Raw genomic sequence first — 22,452 nt, 5'->3', positions numbered from 1 at the left:
CTATCTTCCAAGTCCGATGGTATAATTCTAGTTTCATTAGGTGTTCGTGTACGGTTTCGCGGGTCCCTTTGTTTCCGCAGCGGGCGGAAATTCCGACGGTGACTCGGGGAGTTAACGAGAGGTCGAGGACGCGGCCCACCCTGAAGGGCCCAGGGATGACGGGAGTTTGCCCGTGCGACTCCCGCCGTTTGGACTCTGTTTAAGTCGCACGGCTCTCGGGGATATTTATTCATGCGCGTGCCTCGTCGAGTACACGCCGGTATGCAAATGCGAGTTACAGTTAACCGAAGGAGACGACCGCCGCCCGCGTCCCCGACGGACTGTGCCAAGCTCCGGCCTGGCCGAGAGAGCCGGTTATTAACGTTGCCGCGGGACAATCGGAAACCGCCAGGATGTGCACCTGGTGCCGCGCGATTCTCGCCCTCCGCGTGATCGCGGAGACGGCGTCTCGTAAACCAAGCGCGGAGGCCGGGGCGTCTCGAGCAGCATTGCCGTATCCTCGCCAAATATACACGCTCGTTCGTATTGTCGCCTCGTAAAAGAGACGGCGAAACCTAATAGCGCCGCTTTATCGGGTATTTCAGCTGGCGGCGGGATGCCGGGCTGCGCTGCCGCGCGACAAAACCGGATGCTGTACGTTTTCGCACGGGCGTACCGCGGGAGTATTATCGCGCGTGTTGCGGGCATCTACAACGAACGCATGGAGTGTAATCTTACGCATGTCGCGGCGAACGGTGGGACGTGAAACCAGCGGTGTCTTTTTTTTTCTTTTTTTTTAACGGCAGCATGGCGCGCGTCCGGTGAACTTGACAAACGTCACGGGGACGAAATAAACGACGCGCCGTTGATTACGTCGCTTTGTTATCGCACGGGAACGAACGGCGACTGGAATTTCCACTTGGTCGATCTGGACGAAGGTCCCGTCGCGCTCCCGGGACGCCTATCGCAACTTTGAAGAGCACCGATCGGTATTCCGTGCTTTGGATTACTCGGAAGAAGTTTTAATGAGGAGGTTTGTCAAGAAGCCATTAAAAAAAAAACAAAAAAAAATTGACGGATTTAATAAACAATTGTTAAAAATTCAGCTGTAAACCTTTCGAGATCGTTATCGCTTCTTTTTATCTAAATAATCCTTCTGAAGGAGTCATTGCAGGATTGCGGAACGTATAGAACGATAGAAACCCTTATTACTTTAATTGCCGGCAATTAGGAGGATATTTTCGCGTTATCTTCAATCTCTCGTACCAAAGAAGCATTCTGCTCGACGGCGGCGGCTTGATAATTCCGTTCTTCGTGAAGGGCTGCCTCCCTACGCCCTTTCGAGACGGACCGCCTTTCGAGATACGTCTGCCAGTCATAATGGAGTCGGTTTTCTACGCTAGGAATTATTTACTTACGTCGAGAATGCGATGAACATCGTTCCGAGAGCAGTGCCTGAAGTCCCGTCTGCCGAGCGCGGTGTACCTCCTTGTCAGGATTCAGCGACTGAAAACTAGTCCCTGCGGCGGTCACTCGTCCTTTCCCTTCGGTCCCTTACCCTACCTCGTTCGCTCCGCGCGAGATATCATTACGTAGATAAAACTGCTTTGCTGAAAGGCTTCCGAGCTAATCGAGTGCCCGGTCCCGGCGCTCCCTCGTCGAAAACGCGCGTTTTCTCGAAACTTCCCAGCCGCGCGCGGAACGTCAATGCACCGATCGGTATGCCGATGATCCGATAATCCGTGACGCTCAGTGTATATGCGAGCTCTGACTACGTCTTGACAGCGATCTATCTCTCTCTTTCTCTGACGCAATATACGTGTATAAGTTCGAGCAATAGCTTAATGATTGATAATCGTTGACGTGTTAAAAGGCAGGTATCATAAAGCTCGACGAGCCGCGAAGAAACGTCTCTCCCATCCTCTCACCTACGCCGGGTGATTTCTCACGTTCGGGCGCGCCTTTCGTAAACGCGGGATTTCACTCTTTCGAAATATCGACCGGCCGGCGGAATGGCGACAGTAAATAATGTCCATTCGTTTGTAGCGTCATCGATAAATCATCGTGCGTCATGACGGGAAATTGAACTTTCGCGAATACTTATGCCCGCACCACGTTATTATTCATGTCGATAGCGCGCGGGGGCGCAAAAAAGGGATACGCTGCCGCGTATTTCAGGACGCTCCGATTATAAATAACGGCGTCGTAGTGTTTCCTCGATTCATCCGCGCGGAGAGCGCATAAAACTTTTCGTCAAAAAAAAAAAAAAACGCTCACACTCTTTATGACCTTTTTAAATATGAAATCGAATTTTCTCTGAAATATTTCCCCGGCGAGTCCTGGCAAAAATTAGAATTCTTACTGCGGCGATTTTCAGAGCAATGAAACATCAGAAGGAACTTGAAGAATCAGTGGCAATAACGTCGAAAGCACACACACACATACAAAAAAAAGATAAAAAATAAATAAAAAAATAAAAAGATACTGACGTAAGATAGAGCCAATTTATATTTTTCGTTCCTCCTCGAAGTTTACGATTCAAGGGGGAAGAACGGAGGAATCGGGACGTGCAAAATCAGAGGTATGGGAATCGTAAGAAACGAGGGGGGAATCCGGCGCGTACGATTGCACGCGATAAATAATGCAAATCCGGCGGTACTCTCCTAAGCTTCCGCAAGCTGCTTTGTAACGCGATCAGGATTGGTTGCGAGCCAGCCGTGGCGTCGACGCATCGCATCTGCGCCACCGACCCGCGAGAATTTATGTGCGAGCCGCGTTGTCTAAGGCGGGCCAACAACGGACGGCGACGCTCGCAGACCGGCGAACTTGGGCCCCACGAGTGCTCGCCGAAACACACAGGTGATTCCGTGGAGTTAATTACGCCCCATGAAACTTCCTACCGCCGGTCTTATTACGCTGTGGCACACCGCTGTCGTTCTAAAATGATACAGATGACCTGTTCGCGGTTCCCTACCTCGCTCCCTCTGCTTCTCGCAGTAGTTTGCGTGCCTCGTGCACGTCTAAAATAACATATTAATTAACGCTGCCCTTTTAATTAACGGCCTCCCGCCCGGCTCGACTCACGATTTTTGTAGATCGACCGCGTTTGATGTAATATTTTTATTTCCGACGGTACGGACTCGTAATATTTCTTGGCAGGGCTTTTTTCGGCTACGCGATGGATTTATATGAAGTTATTTGCGTTATTGCGAATTTTCTGAGCTATCTGCTAATTCCACATACGCTACTCGTGCCGGTGGAGAATGCAATTTTGGAGAAAGCGGGGATTGGATATACATGTAGCGGAGATATATTAAGCCTACCGATGATGCTTCGGTCGATAGGTGGGTACCGTAATTACGGTAATGTTATGCGAGCTAATTGGAGGATTTTGTGAGAATCGATAAAAACGAGATTGCTTCGGCGCCGAAGTCGAGCATTATATATCGGATATCTAAGAAATTGGCTATCGACGTATTTCTGCGCGATCGTTATTGCTTCCGCGCAAAAGGATAAAAAAATCACGCGCATATAATCTAATATAATTTTTTTTTTCGGCGGCTCTCTTTTTCTTTTTCTACCGACCGTGTTCTATTTGAAGCGGTAATTTTACAAATTAAGAATGTATTCGCATTATCGGTCATGCAAATTTCACTCGCGATTCAATCGTTTCTTTTTTTATCAAACGAAATGTCAAGTATTTTCAACATTTGGAATTAGATTGTTTAATCAATAGTTTTATATTTAATCAGATAATAAGACAATATCTACCACTTTTAGAGTGCGACGTGGATTTAAAATTCTTCTTGCGAAATCGAATGACATTCTGACGGATTTACTTGCGAAATGCGTTCAGGTTTCTGTCTCACGAGAAAATTGGAGAATTAACGTTTCAATTACGACTTCTCTAATAAACAAACGGACGTCGCTTTAACCTCTGACCGAGCAAACTTCTGTCCCGTCAACTAGTTAGGACCTCGTGTCGAACTTGCAGTCGTCGGCGCCTTTTTTCTGTAGCGAGTTTGAAAGGAACGGCTAACAAGTAGCGCAAGTCCGCGACGGAGGAAAAGAGGTACGGACGGAGAAAAACAGACGGCCGCAAACGTCAAGAGGGAAGAATATTGCATTGGGAGATCCGCGACCGTGCGGTAGTTACTCCTCTTGCGGCGTTACGAGGTTACATCAACGACTAATTCCTACAACGTTAACGAAGACATGAAACTAAAATTAGAGAACGGCGGTCTAATAATTTTAATTTTAGAAGGAGAAAGAGGAGAAGCGCCCGCGAGAAGCGGGGGAAATGGCCGAGCATTGTCGGTCGCAACAACGACAAAAATTTCGCGAGTCGCGTTACAAATCTAAAGTACGCCTTTTACTCCGCATTTGCGTTTTTAGTGATACGTTCGCGTCGACCCGGAGCGCACTTTCTCGCGCGAATTAGCGTCGCGACGAGTGGCCAACGGCCGCCACTCACCTTTCTTCATTATCCGGATTTGCATGACACAACGGCGAATTAAGCGGCTGCCGGTTAACCCGACGGTTTCGGTGTCACGCGGACGTGTTTTACGCGACGGCGAACCCGTTTTCGGTCGGCGCGAACTCCCCCGGTGTCGCGTAGGCGCGGTGCACGCGTGCGTGCGACGCAGCGACGAAGCTGCGTTGCGAGTGGGTGCACGTACGCGTTCGGCAGGGCGCAATGTCCCACGGCAACACGCTAAGGTGACGGCAAACAATACGAGCGTACATTACTTACACTACGGCCAGGACTGGGTGCATTGTGCCACGCGGTATGTACGCTGGGAGGCAGATATAACGTTTACTTCGTCGACGGCGGCTAGAGTACGTGAAGTCAGCGTGGTGTGTGCGTCGAGAACTCGGTGGCCAAGGGAGGGGTTCCGAGAGGGGGAGGAAGTCACGTACGCTAGCCGCAGCAAACGCCATATATGCTTTTCGGTGCATCTCGCACTTTTCCTATGCACTTTCCCCTTGATTCTATTTTCTTTTTCGCCTTGTCTGTTTAATTTTTTTATTTTTATTTTTATTTTATTTTTTTTATTTTACGTGAATCGTTTCACGCGATAGTTTCACGTGAATATTTCCGCCGAGTTTTTTCCATGCATTTTCCATGCACGGCAAGTAGTTTAAGATTCAGGCTCTCTCTGATTAATCGAGGTAGATTTTTGCACCGGGACTTTCAATCGGTGCCGATATTTAACTCGCGACACCTGTAGCGGTATCAATAGCAACAAAAGATTAATTGAGATATATGCTGCTCGTTATAACGACCGCTTTCATCGGCAGCCGTAGCGCGCGATAATTGATCCCTGCTAACTGCGCGCCAACAAGAGTATATACGAATAAACCTACAATTTATTTTTACGCTCAGCTTTCAACGCACATTTAATTTGATAAAAGCGAAACGGTGGGCATTACTCACGTCCTCTAAACTGCCGTTAACTTCCCTCCGCGCGCATTTATTGCGAGCTAAAATTTTCAGTTTTATTTTTAAACATAAGGCGGAGGAGCATTAAAACTTTCGTGCTCACGTAGGTCGTTCGAGAAGCCCTTTCTTCCATTATCGGTACACTATCAGGGGCAAAGAATGAACGGTCATCGATCACGAGTGCGGAAGGGATCACGAATAACTTAGGAACTCGTGTCGTTTTTACGCCGCGGGCGAAGAATATCGTCTTTTATCGTGGTTACATCAGCTCTCGCGTTTTAGAGAAAGAGAGAGAGAGAGAGAGGAAGAGAGAGAGAAAGAATACGTTCAATTATTATACAGAAATGATCCCGTGGAGCGCTATCTCCAAGTTCTGCTGACTAGCGCGTCGTAGATAAGCTCTAGCTCGTGAAATTTTTATTACAAGCGATATTTAGTTGTCGCATATCAGCGGCTGACAATCGAGACGGAAACTGAGAAGTAACTCGTTCATTCAGAAACTAAAAAATATTCCGATTATTAAATTATTTTTACGGCTGGCTCGAACAGATGTTTCGTAACGACGACGATCTGAGAGCTCGAAAGTGACGGCGGATCTCGGGAATCGAGCTCGATGTGCTAGTAAAAAAAAAAAACGTAAACAAAACTCGGAGTCGAGCTCGGCTCTTCCGAGAATTTCGTCGAGCTCGGCTCTTCCGAGAATTTCGTCGAGCTTGGTGCCTCCGAGCACGAGCGAGAAGATCAGTTGTTCAATTGACGTATTGCTCTCTCACTTTTTTTACGCGGTTCTCTCTTTCTCTCCAAGGGTCTAAATCTCGTCGTCCATCTTACATTAGTCTAGTTGCGGAGGTTCGAGCGTGTCGGATGCGTTGCTAATCGCTCCGCAATTTCGCGTATTTTCGACCGCGGTTAGGATAATCTCGCATACAAATTAATGTCGACGTCGTCGACCCGGGTACGAGCAATCATATTTTGCACGTCTGAGCTATTGCACTCGTCGTTTCGTGCCCCGTTTCGCGCCTAGAAAAAGTGCTTCGGAGAAGATGGGTTATGTCGCCGGCGGAGCGCTCGAAGCGTCCGATCTGAATTGTGCTGCGCGTCCGGCGTTACCGTCGCCTTCACTCGCCATCTTTCTCAGCGACGTTCAGCAGGATTCGGCGGTCGCCATTATCGGAGCGTGACATCTGCACCTCGCGCGTATTCTTCGTCGCGGTCGAGGCTCTCGTCCCGTTTCGAGCAAGTGACTTTTGAGGAGCTCGAAGGAAGATAAAGTGCGCGGGGAACATTTCGCGCGGGGCTCGGTGCTAATTTTCGACGTCGTTCGTTCCACTTCCGACGGGAATTGACCGGAGGATCAAGAGTGATCTCGCTTTACGTCGGAGCGAGTTTCTCGTGCCGAGATCCAGGACGAATCGAGGAAGAACCCGGTGAAAATACGCAACGCCGCGGATATCGAGAACCGAAATTTATACAACGAACGTTCGTTTGTCGCGTTTCTTAATTTTAATCGTGAAAAATCGCCGCGATAATCTATCGTCTTTCGGTCGTTTGTCTCTCGAGTGACAGTGTCAATGATAGTGGTAGTGATTAGTGATTATAAAAAAAAGCAGAGCAGTGTAATATATAGTGTCGTCGATTGATTTAAAGTGTTAAAACACGTTAGGATAATCCAGAATACTGCGGAATACTGCGGAATCCACGAAAGACGGGAAGGAAGGAAGGAAGGAAGGAAGGAAGGACGGACGGACGAAAAGATTAAAAATAGCCTACTCTAACCTAACCGAAAGCAACAAATGTAAGTGAACCGGCAACACGCCGTCAATCGTGGTTCATTCAAGTGTAATTATCATAAAGAAACTGTAATTAAAAAATGTCCTCAAATATAACAACGCGCGCGTGGCTTCTCCTAGTCGAATAAAATTCATCGGGTGCTTCGCGAGTAATTCTTTCGAAAAGTAAAATATATACAGTGGTGTCAACGAGCTTAAAGGAATATAAAATAGTATTGTTATTTGAAATCAAGACGAGACGCGGAACTCACGGGAGAAGTTGCACAATGCGAAGTAACTTGCAACTCCAACTTTGTAATACCTTCGGCCTTTCTAGTCGCCGGCACAATAGTGGCGGGAATGATTATGTAGTAAATATTTGCTGTTAACTTTGCGCAAATTGAATTTATTTAACGGCTCCGAATGATTAATTGAACTAAGCGTATTACGGGAAAGTATGAGTGAGAGCGCGTCAGCGAACGCGCGACGAAAAAAGATTTAGAGACTCGCGACCGAAATATAAATTTCCCTTTTGTTTAATTTTATTCGCGGGGAGGGGGGCTCAAAAAAAATATCGAAATTTACCGCACCCGCGCAAGTGCAGCTTGCATAATTTTATCACGGGCCAACGGTATTATTACGAGAGGGCTTGAATATTTAACTGTTTAATTCGCGGCGTGTCTCGGCGAGAAAAACTTACATTGTTGAAGAAACGGGAAAGGAGATAGAAAGAGGTCTTCTTGTATTGCCGACAAAAGGAGAAGGTAACAAGGATATCAAGTTTGCAAGAGCCATATCCATTGGTAGGCTCTCGTGGAATGTTACCGCGACAACGAGATGCTCGTAACGAGATGTCGTGAGAGCCCTCCCCCGGTTCTCGAGCAATTCGAGTGTATCTAGGTGTTAAGTCGATATCTTCATCGTGGCAACACGCAAATGAGAGGTGCTGCAAAAGACGCCCGACAAGTAGAATGCAAGATCCGCGCGATCGCACGGATAATACAAGGGAGAGTACAATGCCGGTGTCATCCGCATTCCTCGTTTGTCAAGCGCACGTAAAGGCGAGATTAAGAGAATCCTCCCTCTCTTCCTTCTTCTCTCCACCTTCGCGGTCTCTCTCTCTCTCTCTCTCTCTCTCTCTCTCTCTTTTCTGTTTTCTCACTTTCCTCATCTTCACTCTTGTGCATTTCCCTCTCTCGCCGCTTCTCCTCTTTTCATCCTCTCGTCCTCTCTCACGTTGTAGATACAAGCGTGACGGTTACAAACGATACCGACGTTCCAAGGGGTTACAATGGATTTAAGTCACGTTCGTTCCACTTAATCCGCGGACATTCTTCCCCGGCTTCCACCTACGAGCTTCCCCTGCGCGCCGACACGGGCTCGAATTCCTGGATTCGTATCCGACGACGTGAACGTAATTAAGATGTAACGCGTCCCTTGAATTCGAGCGTGTTCCCCGCGACGACGCATAGAATAATTGTCGCAATAGCAAATTCTAGATTGAAAATAGGGCAGAGTTACCTGTATCAAGCGAATACAAGCACGTCCCGGCGCCGCGCGCTCTGTTTTCTCGTCAAACTTAGGAAACATCTCTATCACATATGCAATATAACGATAACAAAAAAAATAAAATAAAATAAAATAAGGAAAAAAGACGCGGCATTCGGAACGAAAGCGATGCATCGCGAGAACAATTGCTCGTCGATCTCTAACGTAAATCGCAGACGAGTTATTAAATGATATACAAAATGCAAAAATTATTTTAATCCCCGACTTCGAGGTAGTCATAATTCATCGGGCGGCGACTCCGGCCGTCTGCCGCCGCCAGGTGACCCCGAATACCTGCGACACGGCAGGACGGAAACTCGTTTCGCCATAACAATTTCGCGGAGCGGATAACGCGAGAGCGCCCGCTGGAATTACGTACAAATGGCGAGCGTTATCCGCTCGCGGGGGCGCCAGTAAATCGTTTTATCCAGGCCGCGCACGGACACACCGGCGTTTATTTAACTGTAAGTTCAGCCGCCGTGGCCATTTTTCTGAAACTATTCCGACCGGGGCCATTACCGGTCCCCCGGACGACCGGGGGACGTTAAACCGTTCCGGCGACGGCCTGCTTCTCCCACGACTGCGATACGGCGCAACTTTTGTCCTTTATGGGAGGGCCCCTTAAATATAGGACGACCTCGCCGAGTGCTCGCCACCTTGCGTTTCGACCCTCTCAAGATTAGAGGTCCGCGACCTTTACCCGGCGAAATGCACCCGTACACTCCGCTCCCGAGATAAAGTCGACGCGGTGAGGCCAACCGCGAGAAAATTATTCGGAGACCGTCCGCGGAAAGATCGGTGCAATCTACGGTTCTCCCTTCCTCACTACTTCGACGTACGTGAGAAATATTTTATCCGCTGTATTTGAATATTTACCGTGCTCCGTATTTAAATCGAACGAAAATTCCCCGGGAGCCGCCGCGCGTTCGCTTTCGGGAAAATTGTAAATTTATAATTGCACCGCGAGTGTTAACTTAATTGTAACCGTGATATTTTTATCAACGCTGACGGGATTCCGCGACGCGGGTTCAAGAAATACTTTTCGACGAGACAGTGCCTCTATCCGGCTATAAAATCGATGGCACTGCTACACCTACGGTGATGGTTTCTGGTCAAAAGCTATTGTATTAGCAGTCACCTTTATTGAGAATGCGAAAGAGACTCGCTGTCTCAGGACTATTTTACGACTCGCCATAAACTCGTATACAAGTTGTCGTGAACGAAGTTAGCTCTCTACGCCCCGGAATTCCTTGACCCAACGCAACGTTGGCGCTTTCCGATACATTCTTCAAAAGTCAAATTAAACGCCGATCAACGTCCAAATGTTGCCGATAAAAATAAACGATGCATATATATAAAATAAAAATTTTTTTTTTAGAAAAAGTGTTAATTTTCTTTTTCTCAATTCCTTATTCTATGAAACGCTCACGCAACGAACTCGCATCTTAAAGTAGACTTTTGTTCATAAATTTTTATAGCTTTTTAGAATTTTATTTCATTAAATCTTCGGTCCACATGGCGGCAGTTTGTGCCCTCTGAACTTTAATCGCAAAAATAGGAAAATGATTACGCGATGCCGGTACAACTGGCCGTGCAAAATGGACGCAACCGCGTAAACACCTGTGCGTTTCTTTTCACGTCTCACGGCACATAAAGCACATTGTCCCCAGGGAGTACACGGGATTCGCGAGGAGCAAGATCCGCGCTGAATTTCGCGGTCACAATGCGATATTCTCGGTCGCGCTCGCGCTCGCGGCTCCAATATAGCTCTCGTTATTGCTATTTTATTGCTCGTAAATCCTTACGCGCCGCACATCCTGCCGCACGGGGGGATACGGTCGTGTCCCTTAACGGGTGTCTCGCCAGCCTCCACTATCTCGTAATTCCACGCGACGAGACTCACCTTGACCGAAAGTAAGAATACACCCGAAGCACTCCGTTCTCTTTCTATACTATTCTATTCTATTTTTCTTTTTTTTTTCTAAATTCTGCATCAACCTAATTAAAACTAATAAAATACACGCTATTTAAGAAATATTCGCGCAACGACATGTAATTGTGCGACGTTCGTCTTTGCGCCGTAAATATTAATATAAGAGGCAATAAACGTGATTTTGAGTAACGTAATAAATCTTCCAGCTTTCTTTTCTTTTCTTTTTTTTTTCCTTTTTTACTTGCACGCCAGATATCGTTAGACATTTTATTGTTGGATCAACTAGAACTCGTAGACAGCTGCTAGATAGATATCGCGGTCAATGCTCGTGTTACACGCCGATTTTTTTCTCCATTTTTTTCGTACATTTGCAGCTGGTGTGCCCCTCGGCAATTCGATTCCCAGGGGGGTCGTGTTCGTACTTTTCGCTTGTTCCCCGCTGATTCGCGCGCTCGAAAGCTACGTGATTAAACTCACCGCGTATACGCTTCGATCGCGGCCATTGATATTCTACGCTTCCTCCCGCTCTCTTTCTTTTTTTTTCTCTCTCCTCTTTCTTTTTTTCGAAAAAAAAGAAAAAAAACACACAAAAATACGTTCTCGTTAAGGCGCGACAAACTCTACGTGAATTAAATCGCGTTTTGCAATTGCACGACGGAACACATCTCGTACGCGCTGTCTAAGCTTCCTGTAAGGAGCGCTCGGATGAGCTACCGGCAGCGTGCATTTTGACGTTACACCGAGCGATATTTCGGAGCGACCGTCGCTTTCTGCAGCTCGTAATTTACCGTAGCAATATCCACTTTGTGCCGGCTCAAATTCGGTACGCTATTGACTAACACACGTATGCATGCCGTATTGCAGTCGGTAAGCTATTTTAAACGTATATTCGTGCAAAGCCCGACACGAAATGCGCACTGAGCACGTATCAAATATTCCAAGTTACACGGTCGGAAGATGCAAGTGTATATACCGGCGTACACGCGCGTGCGTTATTCGGCCTGGAATCGGTGTTGCGAGAATTATGTACAATCAGCTTGATTGAGACGTCATTAAATTAACGCCAGGTACGATCGTGATCTCGCTGTTGCAACCGGATCTTAGTCGGGGCTGCTTTCGTTCGTAGTCAATCGATTCCTAATCCCGGTTCTTTGGAATACCACCGAATACAATATTTCCGTTGCCGCAACAAAAATGAGTTGTACTTATCAGGATATCCGAATCGTGAAAATACGCCGCTGTTCAGTCGCTCATCGAGTAGCATTCTTTTTTTTTTATATATTTTTTTTTATATATCTCAAGTTCGGTGTAGCATACTCGCGAAGAATGAGGCCCAGGTAGAACGGGCTTAATTCGATCTTATCTAAAAGCCGGTGGAGAAAGGTAGGAACGGAATGGGACGCGCGCAAGAATGGTGGTTAGACGGGCGTATATAAATTACGCGCGGAACGTGTCGCCTGATGTAAATGCAATACAAATTGGGCCGAGCTGCTTATTATTATTCATTGGGGACATTTGTTAGCTTATCTGACGGCTCCGCGGCCCTTCTGTCTACCGATCTTCCAGCCTAAATCTTATTTTTTTTTTTTTTTTTTTTTTTTTTTTTTGTTTTTCCTGACCACGCTCCTTCCCGCATATTTCACGTCCGAGCGATTCAAAAGCGAATCGACGGAATGTTGCGTTTAGTTATTATTACCTAACTACAGTTCGTCTACGAAACTTGGACCGGAAACTCAACGTTGCCGCGAGATTTTTATTTTATTTTATTTTATTTTTTTTCTGTCGCCAATTGTAATTTATTTTAAAAGCGAGAAATTATCTAGCGCCGCATTTTGTTTTAATACGGGTACAACGTCGCTTTTCTTATATCTCGATATTGTCTCGGGCGAAACGTAACCCGTATAGATAGGTATATTCGCTCTGAAGGTTCGATACAGATGCGCCCGTGGTAATATCAGTAACAAACTTCGCTGTACTATCGTAACTATCGTAACTAATTCGATGTATTACAATCCTCCCGATCCGAATTCGCCTCACCGCTGAGCTAAGTTTCTCGCGCGAAATCCCGTAAATCTCAAAGCTCTTAAGCTCAACATTCGATCCGCTCGTCTCGCAAGATGCCTCGCCATTGTCAAATGACACTTTGATTTCTGATACTTCTAATTCCCTTCGGTTAATCGAAAGAGGTCCCGAAATCGCGATTATTTTCCTCTTCGAAATCTTTTTTCTAAACGAATGTTATCGCGGAAATATTGTTTTAGTGCGTTTCTTTAAATTTTTTTTTTTTGCTAGTTAGTTAATTGCACGCGTAATTATTGCAATGAAAAATAATTGCCAGTGACAAATTAACTATTGAGGTCGTATTTATTAAGTCCGGCGGGAAAGACCGCTTTAATCTCGTAGCTAACTCAGTTTCATCTCAGTTGAAATGCGGCTGACAAGTCATTGTATTGTTTGGCTTGTAACGCCAAATAACATTACCCTGTCTCGTCCAGATCGTTAAATGAGGGTAATTACATCCGTATATCAGCGAGATGCGCTCTCCCCCGATTGTTTGCGCTTTATCCCACGTGAATATGGACCGTAATCTGTCACAAGACATTCCGCCGTCAAAGTTTGTTTCAGACGGTTACGATTGCGATAAACTTTCTCGTAAGAACAGTGTCGCCCGTTTCGGACACGAGAGATGTAGAATACTCGTCAAATCTATCGAAACTTCAACTACAACGCGATTTCTTTTTTTATCACAATTATTAAAAAAAAAAAAAAAAAAATTATAAAGTTATTTGTGGATGTCTGAAGCTTTCATTACCTTTTACTTTTAATTATTTTTCACACGTGTATTAATTTTTCTTAAATATCTGTCAAGATCGAAGATAATCCGCGTCAGGAATATTAAGCTTCGAATAGCTCACGAAATTAAGCGCTGATAAGATAAAAAGAAAGAGAGAGAGAGAGGAAGAGATACGCGTACAGTTTTCCGAGCTGAAGAATCGCGAAATGATTACGAAGGGATGAAGACGGGCTGTGGCGTTCGCATTACGTTCCTCCATAAGCAATTTCCATGCACGGTCGGGCAGCATAATTTCCGGCGCATTCGCGCGCGAATGTGGGCACGCAATACACGCGTACGCGTTTGCAGCGCTCTGTCTTCCCCGCGATAATCGCGAAACTACGGAGTCCAGCTCGCGAATCGTTCTCGCCAAAGCCCCCGCAAATACGTTAGCCTTTGTCCCGCTACGCTGCACGTGATAACGGCGCGCACGGTATGTGCAACGGGAATACGTGTCGCGACACGCTCGCCACCCTGTACGCGCGCGGCGCGGATGCACAAAGTGTTTGGAACGATAACAAGTGGAGTCGTGCGAGAGGCGGAAATGCTGTTATCGCCCTCCGCGCACGTCACGGCCGGATAATGCGCCGTATAAAGGGATTATTCACCGCGGCTGCGAATGTGAATCGAAATAAGAAGAGTCTCCGCGCGCGAGCGTTTTGATTAAGTTCGAGATAAGCCGACGGCCGCGCGCGCCGCAATCGAATTTCTCCGAAAGTGTCCTAATAATATGACGACCGATATAATTTCCGCCTGCCGTGCCGACTTGTGGCTTCCGCGTTGAATCGGCTTCTCGCCTCGCGTTAGTCGTACGATTAATTGTAACTAGACGATTAATTAAATATCGTTTTATATATCGCGGCTACCACTTTTTTTCCGCCCCCTTGATTAAAATAAAACTGTATGATTTTCTAAAATAAAGCCCTTCTATTTCGAACTCTCGGAATGTTTTTATCGCAGTTATCAGCGCGATGGATATTTCTTGCCGTCACCGGTCGTGAATTAGTAATGACACGTGAATGAAAGACGCGAATCGATCCGCTTGTGTAATTTTCAGTAATTTCTTTGCGAGAGGAACACACTGAGAGAGAGAATGAGAGATAGCTCCCAGGTTGAGCGTCGATAGATGATAAAACGCACCCAATTAGCCGGCTTTCTTTCATTACGGCCCGGCAGCAAAATGCAGAAACAACGACGGGGAGTCGTCGGCGCCGATCCCTCTCGACGTAAACGAAGACGTAGTGAGGCGTGCAATGATCAAGTGTATCCCCGGAAAGATTAACGACTCGGTGGGCCGCGTAGAAACGCCGGGAATTGAGATCGACGTAGAAAGCACGGGGAGGCCAATTACCGGGTCCGCCTCTCGATCCGTCTCGTCTCGATTTCGACTCGATTTCCGATTTAATCGGTCCTAGGCTGACCCCGCGGTCCGCACTTAACCACCCCGCGTTTAATAGACAGCTCGGTACGAACGAAATTAATGGGAGCGATATACTTAAAACGGCGCCGCTGCTGCACGCGTAATACGCGTCGAAAACGTGAACGCGGTGCCCGTGGTAAATTAATTCGCGCACGCGGGAATGAGTCTGGCACGCCGACGATTATTAGCGGAACGTCTTCCCCAATGTCTTCGGCGCAGAATTGATACCGCGTTTTACGTAGACTGTGCCGAAAGCGCGTTTATTCTTGCTGGAATATATCGCATGGCGTAATACCACCTTCAAGTTTCCTAAGCCTATAGTTATTATAAGTAAACGAAAGTCTCGATCTTGTTATAAGCGGATGGTCTTATTACTTATAATAACTAATAACGATAATACTCGGTAGCGGCGAGACACTCTCGACTCTCTATTACCGAAGTAATTCCTCCTCGCGCTGTTACGCGCACTAAGTGATAAATATATTGTATACTTGAATGGCTTCGGAAATAAAATTGGATTATTAAGTACAGATGCGTGTCGCGATAATCGACGGTGAATTCGGTCTAATATAAACGTTTATTAGTTGCCAATACGCGTGGAGGAGCAGCGCGATGATTGTTAAAATTTCAGGACCTGTGCACCGTAAAGGAATAAAATGTGCGTGAGAGAGAAATAAAGTAAGGAAAAGGTCTGCAGCCTGCCGTTTCGCTCAGCGCATAATAAGTTGCAGTTAAAAATTAAAACGATTCTCCGGCAGTCGTTATGAAAACGCACTGTGGCTTTATCATCTTTGGATTATTCTTTCTTTTTGTTGAAGGGTATTTACGATTATTCGTTAGCGCGTAACGAACATATTCTCTCTTTCTTTTTTTTTCTTTTCTCTCTTTCTCTCTCTCGTATGTTTCAGCCAGGAACACTTGTAGTAAATTGAAAGTATTCATCGGCGACTTCTTGTGATTTGCCGAGCGACGAACTTTCATTTTCCCGAGCTGGTGCTCTCGCCATCATTCGTCCGTTGACTTCCTAACGAGCCTGACTTCTCCCGAGACCTCTCGTTCGAAGGACTTTAGATTCGCATTCCCATTTTCCGCTGCGCAAAACGACGTACAAAAAAGGATAACGGAAAAAAAAAGAGAAATAAACGCGAGGAGTAAGATGGTCTCATCACGCGCACATGGGACTCACAATTTTCATGGGTGTCTAGCGTTCTTATTATTAGCAAAAAAATTAGAAATTACTTTCGTGCATTTATACGAGCGGTCCTGCTAAGATCGTTCGCGTTTCTTAAAAATATTTTTCAGCTACAAATACTGCCTGTTAGTATTCGAAAAAATATTAAAATTCGGCGCGTTTAAGTTCTTCGTAGTCCTTCACGAGATAAATTCGTAGACTATTTCTCATCGTTGAAATTGATCTCTAAAAGATTTTGCTTGGCAATTTTTCGTGCATCTCGCGTCGTTCTCCGATCGTTCTCGCGTTTAGGAATAGTTAATGTAACGGGATTGGGATACTTTTTCGAGGTGTTGCCCGTAGAAATTATTCGCCCGCTTCCAGAAATTAATCGGCGGAAGTCTATTTTGCATGTCTGTGGCATCGGGACGTGCGCGAAAATGCGAGTCGGCCGTTTGACCGGTCGTTGGCGTGTCGCCAACACGTCGCACGGCGCATTTTCAAGATCGTAACATAAAGCCGAAGATTTATAGCGTCGGTGTGGCCCGCCGCGGCGGTGGGTGCTAGCCTCTCGGCCAGATGTATGATTTTCGGCGACGGTACGACCGCTCTTGAGCCTTGGACACGTCGCCCACGAAGAGCCCAATAATTGGATGCGAAACGTTGGGTCGCGAAAACGAACATTTAGATATCTAGCTTTCCTAACTCGTTATTAGCCGGGAATAATTATTTAGTACCTACACGTTTCGAGCGTTACATTTCTGACTCGGCGCTGGACAGTTTTGCTGGTCAGCCACGGGATAAAATCACGCACCGGCCTAGCTAGTATGAGATAACGGTTAGGCTCAATTTTTACTCGATATTAGTATTGATTATAATTTGCAAATAAATGAACTTGATTTTACCGTTCTACGCTGGAGTTTCGTGATCAATGCTGTTTATTCCCGAACGGTATGACTTCGCGAAAGTACTAAATAGATGGAGATACGAGGCGGAAAGGAATTGCTAAACGACCGTGGTTAACGTTGTCGATAACAATATATCTTGCAAACTCTCTCCTCCCGACATGCTTCTGCTTTCAAGTTGTCGAAAAGTTTGCCTAAATTAGCTGGAATTTCTGCTAGATCCAAACGTGTAATTGACTAATTACAAATATCTTAATCTTGCACGTGACAGCGTTCTGTTAAAAGACATATATTTCTATTACCGGCATAAAGCGACTTAATTTTCATTTTGATCTCCCGGATATTTTAAAAAGTTTATTGAAGGTGCTGTAATAAAGAGACTCCGGCTGGCTGACTCTCAAATAATTTCTGATTCGCTTCTAACAATCGAAACTCCTATTCCTTTTCTACTCTTTTTTTTCGCGACCTCTTTTCTTTTTCAGTATTCTCTCGGTACTTCCCTCTGCTTAAAACTTTTTGAAATAAATTTCCAATCTCTTATTCTCTCTCGTTCTCTCTCAAGGGGAAAAAAAAAGAAAAAAAAATGTTAAATAATTCGATTCGCTCTCGTTTCGATACGTCGTAAAAATTTTACGTACCGTGAGTTCGAAATAATAAACATAAAAATGAACATTTTTACGATTAATATTATATTTCGTATTAAATATTATAATAAAGATCTCGTCAGTTTTCGGCGAAAAGTGTCGAATAATGATAAGCATAGTGGTTAGGTTTGAATCGCTCCGCGTTAAGATTGTTATTATTATATTTTATTTAAAATTTTTTTATTTTTACTTAATAGAATAAAATGAGATTGAATTGTTAAACGCGGATTATCTATTTCGAGATGTGTATCCAGCGTGACGTGTATGCGTGTGTGCGCGAACGAAATGGCTTTTACAGACCTATTAAACTTTTACGATTTAAGTTTTCATCGACTGGAAAGCGGGGAAGCTTTCCCCGTTTGGATCTGCCGAAACGTAATGCGAATTCACGATGCCGAATAAAAGCGTTTTATTACGCGCAACCGACTTATTATGGGAGAATTACAAGAGTTGCATGTGGGAACGTCAGCTAATTAATTTGGAAAATTATCCGCCGTAGAGAAAGGTTTACGAAAAGTTCGGCGTATGTTCAAGAAATTGCGGTATTTTATGGAAAATGTAAACTCGACGGGCAATTTCGCGATTTTAAAAATTAATATTTTGCAGTGCATTGTACGCTAGAATGTTAAAGATACGCAGTACCTACATTGATTAGGGGTAAAGAACAAAGGTTTGCGGCATGAAAATTTCCAACCTTTTCCTCGCATGTTCCGTAACAACGTGACGCGTTTGATCTAATTACTCCGCTTTTCTTTATTTACCGCGGAACCGATTATGCCCCCGGAATTCACGCGTGTACGTTACATCAAATTACAAAACTCACTTAATTATATTATCCAGCGGAAGAGAGAATATCGAAATTCCGTTGCGGGATCAATTTAAATATTACATTCTATCTGAAAATATTTCCCCGCGGAGTTATCGAAGTCCTAAAATTTTTGCAGATAAATTTGAATGGAGTTTCGGAGTAATTATCGGCATTATTTTACGGAGCGCGGTGCTTAAAGGTCAAGTGACGCCGGGGATATTTTAACCGCGGGCGCTCACATTCGAAAAACAACGAGAGTTGTTCCGGTAATTATGTTATTTTATCCGCGGTGCTTTATCGGATTCATCCGATAGTATACGGTGTACGGAACGGGCGCGTTCGCTTGCAAATTCAAAGGATCGGTGCTACGCCCGACGTTTATGCCCGTGTCCCGTCGATCTTCGCCGGGGCTCCTCTTCGCACGGCTTTCACGGCTTTTCCATAATTTACTTCAACGAAACCTTACCGAGAAGGAGACAAGCGGTCGTGCCGCGGTCCCACCCATGCTGCGTGCGTGCAGCTTATAGAGTTTAGAGTTTATGACGGGAGCCGCGGTTCGTGAAACGCTCCTGCATAGTAAAGAGAGACCTCCGCGTATGGCAAAACCTTTTGTGGAGGGAAAAAAAAAGAGGGGGAGGGAACAAAAAAATGTGCTGAAATCTTGGTTACATTTTTTACCGAAATACGTGGAAAATTTTGTGACCTAAGTCGCATTACGAGCTTTCATCACGCTGGTCGATACTCGAGTCGCTCTTATCAGGATGCTTATTTGGTCCGCCGTCAACGCTCGCGTAATTTAGTTTGTTAAAATATTAAACATTGTTATACTCGGTGCCATTTGTTATCGCTTCGAATACATTTCTCGCGGATATTTCAAAAAATAAAAAAAGAGATAATAAAATAAAAAAATATGAAAAGGCGGAAATTGTGCGGTGAAATTCAGCAACACTTGCGGAAAGTGGTAAGTGTCGCCTTCTCTGTAAATTCCCAGAGCGTCTTTTATCTCGACGCGCGAAGCGAAGGCGCGGGGAGACGTTTCGAAAAAAGGAATACCGCCGGATACGAGCCCGCTGGAAAACGGTGCTCGTGATATACATTCGCGCGTTTTTCTCGCTTAGCGCAAATTCTCGCCCTCCTTCACCCATCGACTTTCCTCTTCGGAATTGTCTTCGAAAAGTGCAACCGTTCGCGTTTGTACCGAGGGTCTGCGTGTATCGAGCCTTCCCCTCGGGATTACTCGTCGCCGGGGTGTCAGCGCGTCCGTTTTATTTCGCTATTAATTCGCAACAGTCGCGCGTCAGTTTCCGCGCGATAAAACGGAGGATTTCTCCAGCCGTCAGTTCGCGTCCGGCGTTCAACTAGCGGATTTGCGCGGGATCTCGCGGATACGCGGAGCGCGGATGCCGTCTGAAGTTTTCCGATTCGTCCTATAAAGAGCGAACATCTGCGACCGGGCCGGGGGGGAATGCGATTATATTTTTTTAGCGCGATTGCATGTTTAGACGCGTACCGCGAGGTGGGAAGGTAGCGTGCGAATTTTAAATCGCTTTAAAATCGTTTCTTCGAAGCGGCGGCGCGAAAATGAATTTAATTCACCGCCCGATAAAACACCTATATCGCGCCACGGCGTCAAATAATTTGACATGACTTTTATGAGCTACAATTTGCTACACAATGAAATTACGGGCCGTATGATGCTATTCACGGCACGGGATAATGAAGTTGAGATATAAAACTTGCGTTTTAAATGCACCCTTCTTGGAGGTATTTTTGAAACGCAGCTTTCTTCGGCGTTATTCTCGCGACACCGCCGGGGATTTGTCGTTATCCGCGGTCGTTGATGCTCTCGTTCTTCGAGCTCGGAAAGCACTTCTTCTCATATTTCGCGGTCAGCGTGAGGGTCATAGCGAATACGGAGTCATCTCGATGATTCACGGTCATGGCTTACTTTACTACCACGGCGTCGTGGACGGCTCGCATAAACGGCATGGGTCCCCGAAGCCGCGCAACGTAGCGATATGAGCAACAAGATAAAATAGCGGAGGTGGGTTGTGACAAATAATATTTGTCCTGAAATCCAATTTTTACTGAAAACTTCGTATTTGCTTTCTGAGATTCTACCGGAATTTTCTCTCTCTCTCTCTCTCTCTCTCTCTCTCTCAAAAGCCATTATTATTGCAAGCCGTTCAGATGGATTTTATAGCGATCAAGTTTACTTTTTTATTTAATCGCATAATGTGCGATATCTAAAAATTTCAGTCCGTATAATTAAAGTTCAAATATATATATTAATTTATACGAGATTTTATTTTTCCGTTTCGACGATTTTGTCCAAAACGTAGTTTTGCGCGAAATTAATTTGACGTCGCGTTCACTGCGTAATAATACACATTATGTCGGAGTTATAAAACACGTCGTTTGATTAAATTGTCAAACGGTCGTCTTCAGGCGCGTATCGCGCCAGCCGTGACGATAAAACGCGAATTGTTCCTGTTATTCGGCCACAAATCAATGCGACCGGTCCCATATAGGGTGAGCGCGTTTAACCATTTTTTTGCGAGACTGGTCTGCGTAGGCTTTGCGTTACGGTCGCTTTTGCCGCGAGAAAATAAGGTTCCTGTCGCGAGAAGTATCGCTCGCGGCGTCGGACGTTCTACTTAAGTCGGGCTATCGAATTGCGATAGCCGGCGGTCGCTTAATGGCCGGTTATGCGCGGAAGGACAGGCCGCCCTTTCGTAGCGAACGGGCAGGCGACGGGTTCGCACGCGAACTGAAATTCACGTTGTGTCGTAAATCACACCGCGTCGGTTTCTCATGAAGGCCCGTTGCCAGGGACCAAGCCGACGATGACGACGACGACGACTGGCCGAGATGACGTCTCTTGATGGCATCGAAAACGCCCACGCATATACAACCTGTTTACGCGAGCATAAAGCTCGGGCAACGTTTGTTACATGCACGCGAGACAGCGGCGTGATATCTCGAGAGCGTTAACTCGGCTCCGATACCATCGTCCCGTCGTAAAGTTCACCGCTTCTCTCCCCCGATAAATTTCACGAACGACGTTAATAATACTAAAACTGAGGCATCTCCCTTTCGCGGTTCATCTCTCGTATCGCTTGTCTTTCGTCTGGTGAATAAAATTGCTTGAATCTTTTCTCTGAACGGTACACCGAAGTATAAAAAGTGGCATATTTGCAAGCGCCGGTTACTCATCCCCGTGGGACTCTCGTAACGTTACTAATATCGTGCCGCTTCTCGCGATTATTTTTCTTCTTCTTCTTTTTTTTTTTTCTTTCTCCTCCCACTTGCCGTTCGCGGAAAGTTTCTCTTCTCATATTTCGTGAGCCGCGATGAGCGAGTGCGCGCTTATCTTATCCGCGAGTTACGCGAAGGCTTATCTCGTCCCCGACGCAAACGGCAGGCGACAAGTCGCGCGAAAGAAGTCCCCGTATATTATCGGCCGGCGTAAAAGTCGAAGATACGTTTATTACGGGTTGAATAAAATAAGCCGGCGATTTCGCGACGCGACAAAATGCCTCCGCGCGCGCCTCTCGTCCATTCGCGCCGCTTTACGAGACGCGAATGACGCATAATTCTCTATTACCAGTCGTCAAAGTGGCGGCGCCGGTTGTACCATCGAAATAATAATTTATCCCGCGAACAGCGTCTCATTCCTTGCCGCGGCGGCAGGTCCATCAGGCTCGTTACCTCACCGTGCCTTAATATCAATCCCGCGGCTACTCGCCCGTCGAAGCGCCCTTTTCATTTATGAAATAAACGCGCAAATGTACGTTTAAATCGATCGCCGGGAGAATTACCGAACGTTCTCCTCAATCATAGTTAAAAAAATATCGAACTGATTCACGCTTGTCGATTTAATTATGGACGATGTAGAAACCCGTTCCTTCGACACCGTCAACTCGGAGGGGGCCGTGTGTGCAAATGACGCGAGATACGTTACTACGGAATGTGAATATTTCATTTACGTGCAATTTT

At 45.8% G+C, this 22,452-nt stretch overlaps 1 protein-coding gene across 1 annotated transcript in view; it reads left to right on the top strand.

Annotated features, from left to right (window-relative positions):
- Positions 1 to 22,452, top strand: part of Alpha-man-ia (alpha-Mannosidase class I a) — a 299,072-nt gene that overhangs the window by 61,674 nt on the left and 214,946 nt on the right. The window lies entirely within an intron of this gene.

This window comes from Cardiocondyla obscurior, linkage group LG04 (assembly GCF_019399895.1).
Source record: "Cardiocondyla obscurior isolate alpha-2009 linkage group LG04, Cobs3.1, whole genome shotgun sequence".
Classification (NCBI taxonomy): Eukaryota; Metazoa; Arthropoda; class Insecta; order Hymenoptera; family Formicidae; genus Cardiocondyla; species Cardiocondyla obscurior.
This window is presented reverse-complemented; position numbering and strand designations above follow the sequence as displayed.